The sequence below is a fragment of the Heterocephalus glaber genome, unplaced genomic scaffold, assembly GCF_053883595.1.
Source record: "Heterocephalus glaber isolate CG9 unplaced genomic scaffold, H.glaber_assembly_v1.0 deba00001429, whole genome shotgun sequence".
NCBI lineage: Eukaryota > Metazoa > Chordata > Mammalia > Rodentia > Bathyergidae > Heterocephalus > Heterocephalus glaber.
Genome location: NW_028258294.1, coordinates 17135737 through 17151845, shown reverse-complemented (window position 1 = coordinate 17151845; position 16109 = coordinate 17135737). Strand labels below are relative to the sequence as shown.

At 35.5% G+C, this 16109-nt stretch overlaps 1 long non-coding RNA gene across 5 annotated transcripts in view; it reads right to left on the bottom strand.

Annotated features, from left to right (window-relative positions):
• Positions 1 to 10673: 10673 nt before the first annotated feature.
• LOC147827898 (uncharacterized) overlaps positions 10674 to 16109 on the bottom strand; it is a 33220-nt gene continuing 27784 nt past the window's right edge. For 3 of the 5 annotated variants that reach the window (XR_015451629.1, XR_015451630.1, XR_015451631.1), the window contains one exon: positions 10676 to 14212. This is a non-coding gene — a long non-coding RNA (uncharacterized LOC147827898). Of the gene's footprint in view, positions 14213 to 16109 lie in introns of all 5 variants that reach the window. The other 2 variants (XR_015451628.1, XR_015451632.1) reach the window with 2 other exon arrangements.

The following is a 16109-nucleotide window of genomic DNA, read 5'->3' as shown; positions in this document are numbered from 1 at the left end:
GGGTATCACAGAGGAGAAACAGTCCATAGCAAGCAGGCAGGCAAGAACAAATTAGTCCTCTTTCTGTCCCTTATATTTTATTCAGGCTACTCACTCTAGGATACCCAAACCCTTAATTCTAGACAGTACTATGCCAAACCAATCAGTGGACTAGTATAATAATCACACACCCTTGATCCCAAAACCACACACACTAGACCCAGCCACTGCTGAAAAGCACCCCCTATGACTACGTGAGGCTTCGGGGAACATCTAGACACAAGTCATAACAATCCTCAACCTCAAGGGGGCTATAGTCTAGTAGAAGAGGGAATAGTGTTGAGTTGAGCAAAGGAATGAGGTTTTGATGACATCTAGTTTCCTAGCTTGGGCCACTGAATAGATGATAGTGCCCTTAAGTGAGGAGCAAATATTGGTAGAAAAACAAGACATAAAATGTTAAAAAGTCAATCACAAGATGTCTTAGTTAATTCAAGCTGCTGTGATGAAAAGTTGTAATTTTTTATTGGTACATTTTAGATAAACATGATAACATTCACCATAAGGAAGTTGTATCTGTACATGATATATCATGCTTCTTTTTTCTCATTTCTCTCCTTTTCCTTCAACCCTTCTTCTCCTCCTTATTTACAAAAGCTTTGTTTCAATTTTTTTCCTTCTATTCTTTTTTTTCTTGTCCCTTCCTTCCTTTTCCCCTCCTCTCTCTATTGTTCCCCTTCTCCTTTGAAGAATTTCTTCCCACTTCCCAATATCTGTTATACATTTTGGTCCTGATTTGCACTTTGGGTTTCTCACAGGAGAGAAACAATTCAGTATTTAATTTGTGTCCAATTTATTTCACTTAAGAATATGGTCTCAAGATGCATCCATTTAGCTAGAAATATTTCAAGTGTATTCTTCTTTATGGCAGAGTGGTACTCCATTGTATAAAAAAAACACATCTTCTTTATCTATTCATCAGATGATGGACATTTGGATGTTTCCAAGACTTAGCTATTACAAATTATGCTGCTATAAACATGGGTGTGCCTATATCACTGTGGTATGATGCTTTTAAGTCTTTCAGGAAGATACCAAGAAGAAAAATAGCATTAGGTCATAAAACATGCTTATGTAAACGCAAAGGAATTGAAATTATCCCGTGCATATCATTAGACCATAGTGCAATGAAATTGGAAATCAATGGCAAAAGAAACCACAAAAATTTCATAAGCACATGGAAATAGAGTAACACTCTCCTGAAAAGACAATGGGTAACAGATGAAATTAAAGAAGAAATTAGTTTCTACAATTAAATGATAATGCTAATACAACATACTGGAACTTACGGGACTCAATGAAAGCAGTCCTATGAAGGAAATTCATAGCAGTGAATTCCCAAATCAGAAAAACAGAGCAAAAAGTTATAAATTGAGTAACTTATAAATGAAAGAAACATATTTCTCACATTTCTGTAGGCTAAGAAATACAAGATGAAGGCACTAGCAGATTTGATGTCTGTTGAAGGTCTGCTTTATCACAGCCAGCACCTTCTCACTGTATCTTCTCATGGTAGAATGAGCAAGGCCTTCTTTTATAAGGGGGCTAATCCCATTTACTAGATCTCTGACCTTGTGATCTAATCACTTTCAAAGGCCCCCCATCTCCTAATACCAATCACAGTTTCCAAAATATAAACATTCATACAACATATAAATAATATGATTATTAATTTAAAAATTAGTGTTTAAGACTAAGCAGTTTCCTAAGACTAACATCCTATGAGTCCGTGATCTTTATTTATAGAAAAAAATCAGAAAACAAGTTTCAAATTAAAAGGGAAAAAAACTATATAATTTTTCTTTAAACTACTTCTTTGATTTCCTAAGCAGAGTAATTTCTAGGAAGTTTATTTTAAATATTGAGCTCCCTCTAGTGAATTCAAAATGTGATCTGCTCTGCTAATTCTCAGAAATTTAACTCTCCTTTAGCTACTAATAAATATAAATAAGGTAACACAGAACAAGGAGTGATTAAAATGGAAGGCACTGTAATGACTAAGAGTTTGTAAACTGGGAGCAAATTCAGAAACTTAAAAGAAAGGTGGAATGGGTTGGAACCAGGAGCTCATACTGAGTAATAACAAATGAGGAACTAGGATGACCTTGAGACAGCTGTATCAACTAAGAAACTCCGATTTGGTTTCATATGAAAGAAGGCATTCCTGTAGAGTTGCCAAGGGAATGACCTATACATGTTTGAAGAAATTATCATGTCACATGTGTCAATAATGATGTAGATGCTGGAAGGATGGAGACAGGGTCACTAACGCTGTGATGTAAGCAACTGGGGAAGATAATTGTGACATGATGGGACAGTGCAGCAGGGATAGGTGTAGTGCCTAATTCTACACATGAAATGTCTAGAAAAATGGGTTGGATGGAAGAAGCACATTCCAGAAGTACACCTACATTTTATAGGGCTCCTGTGAGGTTATTTGCAAAATATCACTCTTGAGAGAGATTCCTTCACAAAAAAGTCATAGCAAAATCTTAGGATATTGAAATTAACACGAAGTGCTTCAGAGATCTCAGCCATAGGAAAAAGCATACTAACAGAAGGATGGCAAAGTGATAAATCTTATATCTGAAAATATTGTGAGAGTATAAATGGCATTATAAGATTAACTTAAATGACATAACATTAGCTGAAGCATCAAGGAATCATCAGAAAACAATAATATTATAGATACAGGGATATTTACTGCATCAAGAAAATCTAGGTTCCTTAGATTAATAGTAGAAGAAATGGGAACAAAAATAAAACATGTTCCGTAAATAATAATATACTTCCATGGCCAAATGTCATCACAATGACATTTATGAGATTAAGTCAAGCCAAGTTTCTCATTTAATCCAACAACACTTGTTGCAAAAGAACTAGAGATCTGGCATTTATCTGAAAGTTCAGACACAAATTTGTTATTTTTTGCTTTTTTGGTAATAGCTATTCTAAGTAGGATGAGAACTCATAGTGGTTTTGATTTGATTTTCTCTGATAACTAATGATGTTGAACAATTTTTCATATACTTCTTAGTCATTCTTATGTCTTCTTTTAAGAAATGTCTAATTGGAGTATTTTATTTATTTTATTTGATTATTTGTTTTGTTATTATTGCTATATTTTTTTGTTTCTTATATATTCTGGACATTAATCAATAATTGGAAATATAATTTGTAAAATTTTCTCCCTTTCTCAGGTTGTCTTGTTATTCTGTTTGTTCTTTCTTTTGTAGAAGCTTTTTTGTTTCATATAATCATACTTTTTATTCTTGGTTTTATTACTTATGGTTTTGAGGGCTTATGAAAAAAATCATTGCCCATGTTAATATCTTAAATCCTATGTTTTCTTCTAGTTGTTTCAGGTCTCACATTTAGAACTTTGATCTGTTTTGAATTGACTTTTGTGTATGGTGAGAAATAGCAGTCTAGTGTCATTCATAGTATAGACCTTTTGAGTTTATACATAAAGAGTTACACCTGTCATTTTGTTAATATTGTTATGTTTCTTTTGTATATCATTTAGTCTTCTTTTGTTTATCTTTGTGCTTTGTGTGTCTTCTGTGTTAATAAGGTTTGATTCTTTTCTTATGTGTTGTATTGTCACAGTTCACAACTGTGGTATGGCATAAAGAATGAGAGATTACTCAGTCAGTGTCCAATTCAAACTTCAAGAAGACCCAGAGGGTCTCCCCTCATTTGAGACCCCTCAGCATGAAAGAGTGTCATAAGGAAAGCCCTAAACCGAAGCTTCTGTGGCTTTTTATTGATAGAATCAGGAAGCAAGGATAAAGGACAAAAGAAAGATGTCTGTGCAGGAATTCATGTAGAGGACAGGGAATAACAAGGGAAGGTCAGGTTGGTCTGTTACATGATGGATCTTAGGTCCACTCCAACTGATAAATTGGAGTATGAGGAGGAGAAGACCAGAGCATTCATTTCTTAAGGCAATGTGTTTTGATCCTACTTGGACTTGTGGCCCTGTAGGCTATCTTTTAATCTCTAACAATGCATTCTAGAAGGTTTTGGGTGTGTGACTCCAAAAGTTCCTTATCTCTGCATATCCATCTCATATGTACCTATTTTGGTGTGTTTTCATGGTGATAGTTTATATCCTTTTGCTTCCTTGCGAGTTTTAAGGACAGTCTTGTAGTGATGAACACTCTAATGTGTTATGTACATGTACCAACAGCCTGTGATGAATGTAATCAGTATGTACTGCAAACATATACTAATAAAAATTAAAATCTAAAAAAATTTAAATACTTAATCTTTGGAAAATTTTATTATGACCTCTATACCGAAAAATATCAAAGAAAAAATATACATTACTTCATTATGTGAGAAGATTGTTGACACATGAAACAGGAAGGATGTAATTTTTTAAACGAAAAATAATCACTACTCGTGTTGATAAAGAAACAACTAAATATAATCTAAAAAATAATCTTAGAGGACAAAATACTATAGTTCATACAGATTTACATCAATCCAGAAGAACGAGAAATATGATCAACTGTTAATATAAATGTACATGTAGATTAAAATCCAAAAATTTAAGTTAACCAGTTTTTAATTAAAACATATACACACATATCAATCATTTAAAGACATTAAACACTAATATAGTTTCAAAAAACAAAACTTTCCCATTTATTTCTGAAGGATAGCTTTGCTGAGTTTTGATTGTTTTTGTTTTTTTTAACTTTGATTATGCCATCCCATTCTTTCTTTGTAAGACTGAGAAGTCTACTGGTTTTAGTTTATTGAGGTTTCTTTTAAAAGTGACTTGGTACTTTTGTTGTTTTGAGAATTCTCCTTGGTCTTTTGACAGTTTGACTATAATATGTCACAAAGAGGACCTTTCTCTGTCAAATCTATTTGGGGTCCTTAGAGCCTCTTGTGCCTAGATGTCTGTTTCTTTCCCAGGATTTGAAAGGTTTTCAGCAATTTCAAATGATTTTTCTATGCCTTTTCCTTTGTAGTCTATACAAAATATTTTTTTTCTTATTAACATGTCCCACAAATCTCAAAGGCCTTTTTCATTCTTTCTTTTCTTTTTGTCTGACTGGGTTATTTTTAAAAGTCCATCTTTAAGTTCTGGAATTCTTTCTTCTACTTGATCTTCTCAGTGGTTAAGGCTCTCAGCCATATGTTATCCTAAACCTAATGAGTTCTTCAACTTGAAATTTGTTTGGTTCTTTTTTATTGCCTCTACTGTTTGGTGAATTTTTCATTCATATCATAAATTATATTACCAATTTCCTTGAATTGTCTAAATTTTCATGTATCTCATTAAGTTTCCTTAGAGGTATTAGTTTGCATTCTTTTTCAGGTATTTCATTAATTTATTATTCTGTGGGAGCTGCTTTGAGGCAGTTATTGATGCCTATGGAGGCATCATTTTGCTTTGCTTTTTCATACCTTTTGTGTTACTATTATATTTGTGCACCTTGTGGATCTGTTGTTTCTATCAAATTTACAGGGTGGCTTTTGTAGTAAAAGACTTTCTCCTAAAGATGTGTCTTTGGGTTGTTAAACTATGTTGGGTGTAGTGCCAGCTGGGCACAGTAGTGTAATCTCTGTATAGCTTTTTCAAGCTGAAATCAATAGCTTTGGGTATGGTAGGTATGGCAGCAAAAGCCTGAGCAAGTGAGGTGGTACACAGTACCAGGGTGGAACACTCCAGCAGCCTGGGTGAGTCCCGTGCAGTGCAGTCTACACAACTGTAACCAGGCTATTCTTTAGTCATTGGGGTTTTGGTCCAAATAGTAGTTCTGATCCAAATGTTTGCCAGTGATTATGACTAACATTTACTTGAGAAAACTGCACTCCATCCTCATGAATCATCCATCCTGTATTCTTCTGATAGTTCAAATTGAACATGATCCTTGTTGACTGTTGATTTATTTTTTGTTACTATGGCTTGTGTCTAGATGTCCCCTCAACGCTTCATGTGGTCAAAGAGGGAGCTTTTCAGAGGTGGCTGGATCTAGAGTGTGTAATGCTGGGATCAAAGGTGTGTGATTACTGTATTAGTCCACTGATTGGTTTGGCACAGTTCTAGGTAGGATTAAGGGTGCCCCACCCTGGGTGTGAGTGTTACCCACCATAGGACCAGTACCTTGGATAAAATACAAAGGGCAGTAAGAAGGGTAGTGTTGCTTATTGTTTGTCACTTGCTGCTTGCTGTCTTCTGCCTGCCCTGCTTTGCCATGGTCTATTTCTCCTCTGCCATGACCCTTTTCCATGCCACCCAACCTTGGAGTCAGGCAACTTGAGCTGAAACCTCTGCAAACTGTGAGCTAGATAAACCTTTCTTCCTTTAACTTTGGGTGTCGGGTATTTTGTCTCAGAAATGAAAAAAATAACCAAGACATGCAATATCTTGCATAGCAATATGCAATATCTTGCATAGCGATACTGTGCTCTTCATAATGTTCATTATGTTCTGTGGGTCATAGACCTCAGCTGTTGCTCTGATCCTGGTGACCTTTATGATAACTGAATTCATCTGGCTTCTGAAAGTTACATGCTCCCACTAGTGTCAATAGTTTTGATTCCCATCACTGCCATTGTGGTCAGTGAACCCAGTTCTAGAGTGATCTCTCCTACCATCAGCCTTGCCCTACAAAAAAGAGTCTCCACTACACTTCTCAGTGATGCTGGCACTCCTTCCATGGATGCATTCCTTCTGGTATTATAAATAGATTTTCCAGCCTTGCATAAATATCCACTCCACATGCCCAGTTTTCTGAATTTATAAATCTCTTCTACTATTTCCCACAACAACTCTGGCATTTCAACCTCACTTAGCATATATCATTATTTTTCCCATGCTAGAACTAGAACCTGCTCTAGTAAAATTCCTAACAACATTTTGGGGTCCTTCTTGGGGTACAAATTCCATTATCTTGAGAGAGTAGTCTCAGGATGATTAAACTTATCTGTCTGTTCCTATGTTCCTGTTCCTTTGATCTAGCACCCTCAGAGTCAGTCTTACCGAGAGTCCTCTGGTTCTTGTCTCTTTCCTTCCTTTTCAACCTTAGTATTTCTTGGCTGCCTTATTCCATTATGTAACAGTTGTGATGGATGTGAGAACAGATTTTGAGGGGTCACACGTTGCCTGTAAAGAAGAAGCCTCAGTACTGTCTTCAAGCAAAAGAGGTTGAGTGGTTGCTCTTAATAGTGAGACCTGGCCAGTTCTGTAAGCGCTGAGACTTTCGGGGATATACAGGAAATAGAGGCTGCTTGAGCAATAAGACAGAAGTTCCTACTGCATGTGTCAAAATGCTATTCTTTTGTAACAGACTTGCTTTGACTAGGTGTTTAACCCTCCTTGAAGCTCAGCTACTCTGACAGTTACATTCACAGATATCATACATTCACTAATGTCAGTGTATCAAGTGTTTATGTATTTTATATATAACCCCTAGACAAATCTTACAATATTAGATGTATTCCCAATTTAATTATAAGAATATATGTCCAAAGTCTCACAGTTATAGATTGACCTACCATCCAAGGGACTGATGTGTGGACTTTCAGTGCTAATGTTGAGACTACATAGTTTCTCAGGCACAGAACTTTCAGGATTAAAACTGGACATATGTGGGCAATCCAGGAGTATTATTCACTCTACTGATAGCTGATGAGCCAGGTTTTAGCATTGAAGCCATGTTTTTTCTACTGCCTTATGTTGCATCCTCTAAGAACTCTGTTTTTAACTCTGTAATATCTTTTGAAGATTCATTCATGACAATGCTTACCTTTAGTACTGTATCATAAGCACATGCATATTTGTTATAATTCCTCCAGTAAACTCCTTAAGTATGAGGCTATGTGTAACTCATCTTTGTAACTCAAAATGTACCTGCCATGGGATCACGTTCTTGACCCCCAAGTTACCTCTCTTACCCCATCACTTACACCTTTACCTTCTCAGAGGCCTATCTTCACTGTCCTACTTCAAGTTGCACCCCAGGGCACAATCAACTCCCTTAGGTCACTCTAATTTTCTTTTTTTACCTAGCATTATCACTTCCCAATATTCATGTCATACACCCATTTATTATTAGTGGTTATTGTGATAGTCTTCTGTGATTAAAAACTCTGCTAGGACAAAATTTTTCTCTTTTGTTACTGTGTATGCCAAGAAGCTAGAACACTGTCCAGAACATAGAATACTGCCAATAACTATTTGACAAATAAATGTAAGAATGGTGTTTTTTAAACACAATAAATAGACATTGCAACAGAATTATTGTAGCTAGGAATATAATTATTAGAGTTGCAAACAGTGCAAAAAAGAGACATGTCAGGGTGTAGATTTCCTGTTAGTTGAAATTCAGTGCATCAGAGATGAGCTTTCTGTTTTCTAAGACAGATGTTCCCAGACATCTCTAAACACCTCAGTTCAATACAGTAGCCACTGACTATGGAGCCTGTGAGTATGAACTATGTTCTAGTAGTTCTGATCTCAATTGAAATCTGAAGTATAAAATATACATCAGACCTCCAAGTGAAGGTAAAATATCATATTACTATTTTTTATATTAATTGCACAATGAGATGGTGATTTAGATATATTAAATAAAATAAAACAAATAAAACATTAAGTTAAAATTAATGTTATCTACATTTCTGTACTTTTTGTTAACGTGGCTACTATAAACTTTAAATATATGTTCAAGGAAAGAACTTCTTTTAAACAGTCTCATTACTAATGATGCAAATACCGTGAGAAAGACAAAGATGTCAGAACTTAGGACTGACTAGCAACAGAATAGACTAGACTCAGTTTGGTGAAGATTCAAATGCCACAGTCTCACAAGAGAAAATCAGGTGATCTTCAAAGTTATAACCTGAGATAATGCTACGATGCCTACACAGCTAAGTACTCAACATCAGAGGGAGGTCTGGAGCAGCAACAGGTACAGATCCTACCAGGTTAGCAAACTGCACTCAGGTAGCATATAATCACGGGATATCCGGGACAAAAAGGCGAGTCAGGAATCACTGAAGACAACAGAAAAAAAAAAGTCTCAGGAAGACTCCTGCATCTGAAGTTGAGGGGAATGAACCAAGCTCTTGGTAAGAAAGAAGAGAGCAAGAGCTTGGTCAGGAAGAATATTAGTAAGAACAAGGTAAGTACTCAGATTTTAGCAGTGGAGTTTACAAGAAAGAAAGTCCATAGAGCTGAGTCACTGAGCTAATGACCCAGGAAGTGTCATATTTCCCTATCTCTGTGGAGACCACTGTCCCCAAAGTCACGTATGAGTCAATGGCAGTGTTGGAAGGAAGTGAGCAGAAAGTCAAAAAATCATTCATTAGCTCCCATAACCTAACCAGACCTCAGCCATACCACTTTGATGAGAGTCCAAGCTCTTCTGCACTGTGCTATGAAGTAGAAGGAGTGTTGGAATACAGCAAGCAGTGAGGAAAATCCATTACTTGCTGAGAAGTTAAAGCAGGGTCTGACCTTAGAGGATGTCAAGGGAGGAGCAGAACTATAAATCCCACAACTATGAACAAGGACCATAAACAATAACAAAAGCATACTGTCACTGCTGCCTTTCTTATTACCTATTTATCTCTGCCACCCCCAATAATCTAGTGCCTGCTTTCATTACAGTTACTTACCAGTGACCTCCAAGTTTCTGAATCTAATGGCCCTTTTTCACTTCTCATCTTTCCTGGTGAACAATGGAAGCTTAATAAATATTTGTTGAATGAAATAATCCATGACCCAAACTCTACCCAGCATTGGTGACAACAGACTTGTTCTGTGCCTAGAACACATTTTTCTCTCCTCCCTCCCTGGTTATCTGCTAAAATAGTTTCAGGGAAGGATTTTCTGACTATTCAAAGTAGGCCAAACACTAAGTTCCAAAAAATTCTTATACTGTATTTTCCCAAGGACACATGGGTAGTCATTACCAATTACTACTTGGGTAGACACTTGTTTGTGTTGGTTTAAACTCTATTTGCAAGACTGGAAACTCTATATGAGATTGGTTTTTGTTGTTGTTTGTTGTATCATTTTAAGTGTTTTAATCACAAGACCTGAATCACAGTAAAGACTTAATAGCTATGTGATAGATAAATAAAGTGACTAAGCAATTATAACAATAGTAACATTTCCTTTTAACTTATGGTTAATAAGTGAAAGATGCTTAACCTCATAAAATAAGTCATTTCCATCAGCTGGAATAAAACTCAAAATATCACAGATGATCATATCACAGAATCACAAAATCCTGAATCAGTAAGCATTCTAAAGCTCTTGTAGTCAATTCTCTCCATTTATTTATTCATTTCTTCATCCATCTATTCACTAAATAATTAGGGGGTCTATCTACTGTAGTGTAGCATGGGCTCTGAAGTCAGACTGCCTGAATTTGAACACTAGCCTTGCTATTTGTTCAGTATGTGACATCGAGTATGTTAATCTGTTTTTCCACCTTACAATAGGTATAAGAATAATGTCTATATTAAAAAGTTGTAAGGCAAGCATAGTGGCACATACCTGTAATACCAGCACTTGGAAGGCTAAGGCAGGAGGATCAGCATGAGTTCCAGGACAGCTTAGGTTACATAGTGAGTTCAAGGCCAGCCTGGACTACGTAATGAGACAAACAAAGAAAAACAAGAAACAAAAAGGCTGTCCTTAAACATCACCTGGCACACAGAAATGTGTAATAAATATTAATGTGTTTATTACTGTTGTAAGTACTGAAAATATGTAAAGAAGACAATCTTTAACTTCAATAAGCTCATAGACTAAGAAGAAGTTTAAAATCTAAGAATTTCAGATGTAGAGATACTATACATACCAGTCTTCAAAAGAACTTATCTTTCCTGATATGTGGAGGAAATAAGCTTTATTTACATTAATGGAGTCATATTATTATTTATAATAACTGTAGAGATAATATGTTTGTGGTGGGTATAATTTACCTATAAATAAAATATACTTACATATTTTTTTTCTGGATGGATAAGTCAAGTTGAAGCTACTAGGCATATTTACAATTATAACTGATGCCACAATGCTACCTGTTCCAAAAGTATGCTGTAACGTTATGTTTCACATTCCTTTAACTACTTTACATCTGTGTGTTCATTTTAGAACATAAGGACAAGATAAAATATATTTAAATAACATGTCTGAAAGGACCAGGTGTAACTTCTGGCCAAAAATGAACAACCTGAATTTAACCATTAAAATAATCAGACAAACTTCAAATAAGAAATGCTGAGTATCCCAAGTGCCTAAGACAATAGCATGTTCCCAGTAAATAGTATGCATCCATCTGGTGAATGGATGCATTATTAAATTAAACCAAAGAAACGAAGAACTGTTCTTGAAGCAGAGGAAGGCATGATGTAAAAGAAATCTCCAAGCTATTCACCAAACTTACAATCTCTCCTCTTTTTTTTTTTGTATTAAATTCTTTAATTGGTACATTGTAGGTATACAACACAATTACATTTCTCATTGGGAATTGTACCTTTACATAATGCATCTTGGTTCTTATTTCTTCCCCATTCCTAGCCCTCCCTTCAACCCCTCCACCCTTCCCTATTTACAAAGACTTTATTTCCATTTTTTCCATTTCTCAGCATTTTTTCCTTTCCCTTTTTTCCTTTCCCCTGCCCCTCCCACTACCCCTGCCCCTTTGGACCTTTTCTTCCTCTTTTACATTATCGAATATTCATTCTAATCATTGGTACATTTTAGGTATACAATATAATGACATTCATCATTGGAAATTTGCACCTTTACATAGTCTCTCTTGGTTCTTATTTTTCACCCTTGCCCAGCCCTCCCTTCAATGCCTCCAGTCCTATTTACAAAGATTTTCTTCCTATTTTTCCATTTTCTCATATTAATCCCATTCCCTTCTATCCTTTCCCCTAGCCCTCCCACTTCCTTCCCCTTTGCCCCTTTTCTTCCTATTTCACATTACCTATTATACATTTAGTCCTTATTTACACTTTCAGTTTCTCACACCAGAGAAAGTATTCGGTATTTACACATATGTGTGCCCTATTTATTTCACTTAAGAGTATTGCCTCGATGTGCATCCACTTAGCTATAAATGTCTCTAATTTCTCATTTTTTATGGCTGAGTAGTACTCCATTTTATAAAAAAACCACATTGTCTTTATGCAGTCCCCAGTTGATGGGCATTCGGGCTGTTTCCAAGTTTTAGCTATTACAAACTGTGCTGCTATGAACATGGGTGCACATATATCAGTGTGGTATGATTTTTTTAATTCTTTGGGGAAGTTCCCCAGCAGTGGAATAGCAGGGTCAAATGTCCTAGTTCTTTGAGGTATTTCCATACTGATTTCCACAGTGGTTGCACCAGTCTACACTCCCACCAGCAGTGGAGAAGGGGTCCTCTTTCCCCACAGACCCACCAGCATTTGTTATTGGTTGATTTCATGATAGCAGCCATTCTTTCTGGAATGAAGTGGAATCTCAGCGTTGTTTTCATTTGCATCTCTCGAATGACCAGTGATGTTGAACATTTTTTCATGTATTTATTACAATCTCTTCTTCCTGGGCAATTAACTAGACCATACTTTTCAGATTGCCCTGAAGTTAGGTGTAGTCAGGTGACTTAAGTTCTAATCAACAGAATGTGAACCAAGATCATAAGCATTATTTACAAGTCTGCTCACAAAATCCTCCATGTGAAATCCTCCACTTTTTTCCTCATCTTTGGGCTAACTACAGAGGATTCAGAGATCCTAGGGGACAGTGGTGAGTCACAGGTTATAAGGTGCCTCTGTACCTGAAAGACAATGATGAATGCTGTCCACATCAGAAACTCCATGCTTGGGCTTCCAGTGAGTTATACATTAATTTGGCTGTGCAAAGCCACTGTGATTTGGCTTTGTTTATGGCAACTGACTGCATTTTTCTGATCATCTGAAAGTCACAATACATTTAAGAGATTCCTCTTCAGTGGAATCTTACATGTAAAGGAGTATAACAGAATAAGATCCCATCAGGAAGGACAAAATAGTATCTCTAAAATAAGAATAAGTCTTATTTAAGCTAGTTTGTTTAAAATAGGTAATCAAGGGGCCGGGGATTTAGCTCAGAGGTTTTGCCACCTGCTGCGCAAGCACAAGGACCCGAGTTCTATCCCCAGTACCAAAATAAATAAATAAATAAATAAATAAATAAATAAATAAATAAAATAGGCAACCAGTCTTTAAGTAAAATGAATCCGTTAAATTAATAAAATGATTAAAAATTTCTAATGAAATATATTAAGCAGAGCCAATAAGCAGTCAATTTGGCCAAACTTATTTTCAAAGTTACATTTTTTCAAGACAAAGGAAAAAGAGTTAAAATGGAGACTTCAATAAATGAACTCCCAAATAAATTGTACCATGGAATAGCATAGATGTTTCATTTAAATTGGACACATGAACACTTTAAAATATATTTAAATTCAGTATTTAAATTCATTGGATTTGGCTATATTGTGCAGAATTCTCTAAAAAGCTTAACTTTTCTAATTTTCCATGCATATAAATGTAAACAGGCATAGTACTGCTATTTAGAAGCAAAGACTATACTCATATCTGCAGCAAATTGTAACATTAATTAATACATAAATGCAGTATCAGACTGATCAAATAAAATTAATTGCAAAATCTTTCAACTCCACTGTCAACCTCATTATTTGCAAAGATGTTTTCTATATATTATTTTACTTTTTTAAAAAAACTAGTTCTTTTTTAAAAAATGGTAATCTCTGAGTTGCAAAAGAGTCAGTATCTCCTCATCATACTGATTATTGTGAAAGTGTACTTTCACCAATACAGCAAACTGTTAAAATTAGAAAACATCATAGTATTCCTCATTATACATAGCTATCTACATATGCCAATTCATACTACAGAAATAATCACGAAAGAAAGAACCCTTAAGGTTTCATTGCTATGGAGCCCATGAAAGTCCACTTATTGTTGAGTTTTGTTCCACATTAAAGTGGTTTGTCTACTTTAGTCCTTCAGTCAAGCACCTCCAATGGACAGTTGCACTTTGAATTGTCACTTAAAAATTTCATCTGAGCAATCATCTACGCAAATACTTGCCACTGTTCGTCCCAAAATGTTGAGCCTCACTGGTGAAGGTGAGAACCAGCTTAATGAAAAAATAGAAAGAATGAAGGAATAAGGGAAAAAGTTAATTACCAGGTATTGCAATTATTAAAGAAGTATGACATTATTGGGCTAAGGAAAACTAGTTTTTGAGATTAAAATCTTCAACAAATTCTGAAATAGCTCTCAACATAACCTGAATTCTCTCTGAACTGTCTCTCCTCTAGGTCTATGAAATAGTGACTACAAGTGTTCACAAAGATTATGTTTTATTTTGAAAACGAAATTTAAAATGGAAATACTTAAAAGCCTACCAAGGCAAGGGCAATTAATTATTTTGGAATTAAGCTGTAAAGATAGTATATACTATTTTTAAAACTGCAAATTTTTGAAAATCCTGAGACACTTTACAAAAGTAAAAGATAGTACAGTGTCTGGTCTAATAGTATACTAAATAGTATTTAGTATCATACATAGCATAACTGTGTTTGTCATCTAGTTATATGAAAGTAGGTATGCGGAGGGCATGACAAATGAACAACTCTTTGTGAGAGTGACCTTGACTGAGCTCCTCCACTGCGCAGGAAGAGTCCCTCCCCTCTTGCCGTGGAAATGGCAGTCTCCCTGGATGAGAAAAAAAATTTCTTGGACCTAAATTATGCTAATAATTTTCTATTAAATCTTAATTTCGGAGCCGGGGATTTAGCTCAGTGGTTCTGCTGCTTGCCTCGCAAGCGCAAGGTCCCAAGTTCGATCCCTAGTACCAAAAAAAAAAAAAAAAAGCTTAATTTCAGTAGCCTCCATAGCCCATTCAAAGAGAATGTAAAGCACTGAGAATGTAGTGTTACAATTTTTTTTAATTACATAGTTGGCTTTTTCAAGATTTTAAGTTATTCATTAATCATATCAATATTTTCTATTGCTTTCCTCCATAATTTCTAAAACTCATAGGTGAAAATATTTATCTATGAATGAGCTTTCCACATAGGGTTAAGCAACACATATGATTCAGATGGGATAAGATTAGTGGAAAGTAATTTTTACTTTGTTTTGGCAGTAATTCACTTTTATTTCAAAATCTGATACTAGAGGAAAACAGATGTCTAGTGAGATTGTACTTTGTACAGGAAAACAAAAGAATTTAATATATGATGCTCTGGAAGGTGCTAGTAGTCGAGTTCAACAGGAAAGAAACACTTTTTTTGGTTCCCCTTCTAAATTTACTCTTTGTTTCTAGTGACCAGTTCTATAGAGTTTTCTGCTAATAAATATCTCCAAGTAATCTGCCAGAGAATTGTGCTGTCCAAAGCTAGAAAAGATCATGTAGATTTTTAGTCCAGTTGTTTGATGCTTAAGAGGCCACACAGAAAACAGAAATGACTGGAATCGAGTATGGGTACTGGAGCAGAGTAATGGGGCTGTGGAAAGCTCAGGAATAAAGGTCCCATTGAAAAGCATCCAAAACAAAAAGGCAAAGAAAAAAAGTTTCAGCAGCACCTAAAAGTCTAACAAAACAGGGATGCAGACTGAATACCAGTTTGCCCTCTCGGTGAGCTTTTTATGCTTTCAAAATTGCCTTTCTTGCTTTCTCTTGAGACAAGAAGCTAAAACTTAACTGTACTTAACCTGAGTGTTTTGTATTTTGTTAATTTCTATTTTGCTCTCCCACCTACTCCAACATCTTACAAAGTCCTAAGAACGTTCTGTGTTCAATGAATGTATGAATTGAGCATTGAATGAGCTCCAGGAACTCTGGATCAAAGCCTATCTCTCTCTGTCTGGTTGTAACTCCATCTTCTTACCATCCAGAACCTTACTTCCTTTTCCTCATATATTTTCAGTCTTTCTTATTTCTACAGGCTCCTTTCCTTTATGCTATATACATTTTCCAGTTTTTTCTTATGAGAAAAGTAAAATAAAATTTTTCCTTGGTCTTGTAG